General features: G+C 34.9%; 1 pseudogene; it reads left to right on the top strand.

The window, feature by feature from the left end:
* Positions 1–351: 351 nt before the first annotated feature.
* Positions 352–1,534, top strand: LOC139706669 (cytoskeleton-associated protein 2 pseudogene; annotated as a pseudogene).
* The last annotated feature ends 956 nt before the right edge of the window (positions 1,535–2,490 follow it).

Genomic DNA, 2,490 nt, shown 5'->3' with positions numbered 1-2,490 from the left:
AATTAAAACACAAGGCGGGGGTGAGGTGTGGTGGCGACTTGCACAATACCCAAGTGTTCAAGATGGAGTCGCATCCCTGGCTGTGCACCTGGACCTGCAGCTGCCCCTGAGTTGGAAGGCCCGATTTGCATTCCTAGAGCCCAAAGAGTGATGACATCTAAGGACCAAGTCCAAGGAGAGACAAAAATTCTGAAACTGAAAACAAAAATGAGGGGGACAGGAAGGGCAGCAGAATAAAATAGACGCTAGTATTGCAGTATGTATATACGTGTCTGTATAACCAATGTGATTCTGCAACCTGTACAGTTGGAAAAATGAGAAATTATACCTCATTTCATTCAAATGTATGATATGTCAAGATCATTGTATTGTCGTGCGCAACTAATAAAAAAAAAAAAAAAGAAAACAAAAGAAAAATGAGCTTGTCTGAGTGAGTAGAAAATTGGCAAAGGAAAAGTACTAAAAAGGCCCCTGGGCTCAGTAGTTACCCAGCCCATGACTAAAGGACAAAAATTAAAAACCATTTGGGTCCTTTTGGACTACCATGGCAGAAGAAGATGAACAAAGGTTATTTACTGAGCAAGTAAATAAGACAATTTCTGAATGCCTGAACCTGATTAATAAGGGAAGCCCAAAAGAAGAAATATTGGTTACACTGAATGTCCTAATTAAAAATATTCCAGATGCCAAAAACACTTGTAAAATATTAGATAAGTCTTGTTTGTATTGAACCAATTGCAAGTTCTACTGAAAATATTATCTCAATCTAAGAGAAGGCCATTCTGGCAGGGGCTCAGTCTATTGAAGAGATGTGACATGGCCTTGTGGATATTCTAAAAATGAAGAGTCAAGAAAAAGTTAATTGGGAGAAAATATTGTGTCTTATGCATTCAAAGAACAAGTTCAAGAAATTAACACTGAAGACATAGGTGTTAATCTAGAACCAGAAAAACCAGAAATGGAGAATAAACATCATAGAAATGTGGTATTTAAAGAATATGAAAAGGAGCAAGATGACAAAATGAAATATCTAACCAATGATGTTAAAACCCATGATACAGAAACTATAACAAGTTGATTAATTAAATATAATGTGTCTAGACAACTTCCCTGGCCCCTTTCTCTGGAACGGTGGTGAACCTTCTACAGGAGCACCTCCCAACACCCCCCCCCCCATCTTCCAATAAAAACTCATTTTGGTGTCTTAAATATATATATATATATATATATATATATATATATATATATATATATATATATATATATATATAACTTGCAAAGTATAAAAAAGAAGATGCAACCTGAGGAAACAAATTCTGCATTTAAGGAGCTGAAGTTTCTAACACCAATGAGACATTCTCGATGTCTTCAAGAGTAGATTTCTAAATTATCAGATATGTTAAAAGACCATTATCCTTATGTGTCTTCACTGGAACAGTTACCAGAGCTGGAAGGTAAAACCAAGGTTTTCATATGCGGCCCTAATGCAGCGCTGTGCCCTATGTACTCTGAGATTGATACAGAAGAGAAATAAAGCTCCAATGAGGAATGAGGCTTTTTATTATTCCTTGGTTTCCTTTGTTTTGTGTGGCTTTCTATTTCCTTTAGGTCTATAGTTGGCAAAGATTCTAAGTATTCATGGCAGTGAGCTTCTTTACTAGTGTTCATGTTATATAGGAGTTTTCCTTCTATGCATCAGGAAACTAATCCTGCCTTGTCAATCTCAATAGACTGAGTTTTTCTTTAACGTATGTGAATTTTGTGCTCCTTAAATATAAATAGGTTTTGTCACAATGGTAGCTTGTTCACTTTACTAAATATAAGTACAGTAATGATGCATCATCGGGAAATGAGGTGTTCTAGATAAAAGTATATGTTTAATGTTGACATGTTTTCAAACTTTATGATGTACCTCCCTGCCTTTAAACAGAACATTGACAATATTTTTGCCTTTATTTAATTATTATGAAAGTAAAAAACTGGGACTGGAATAGAGCTCAGTGGTATAGTGTGTGCTGAGCATGCCTGAGGCCACTGAGTTCAATCCCTAGTATATAAAAAAAAAGTTCAAATTTATAATGTGTAGTGTGACTCCTTTCAAATATAAACACATATAAGATTTAGATTGCTTTTCCACCAAATTTATGTTACCCAGATTGTAGAATATTGTACTATGTTGTGTCCCTTGAACTGCCTATAGCTCTTCGCTGTTTATTTTTATCTATAATAGAGAATATGCATGTGTAGTCTGTTGGCCTCTGTATTTCATTGTAGCTGAGGTTATAAAAAAGGAAGTTTAATTAAATACCCCATTTCTAAGAGAAAGTACTTTGTGTATGAAAAAAGTGCCAAATTTAGTGAATATTAGAAACTTTAAATCTAGTCTGAGTTCCTTTTATAGCTGGATTATATTAAAATTTCAGCTCCCATATCTTCACTTGAGAGTTTATAAATTAGATTAGAATGGAGTTCAGGAAGGAGTGTGTGTGT

The sequence above is a fragment of the Marmota flaviventris genome, chromosome 8 (genome assembly GCF_047511675.1).
Source record: "Marmota flaviventris isolate mMarFla1 chromosome 8, mMarFla1.hap1, whole genome shotgun sequence".
Classification (NCBI taxonomy): domain Eukaryota; kingdom Metazoa; phylum Chordata; class Mammalia; order Rodentia; family Sciuridae; genus Marmota; species Marmota flaviventris.
The sequence above is the reverse complement of the archived record's forward strand: the minus strand, read 5'-3'. Positions and strand labels throughout refer to the sequence as shown.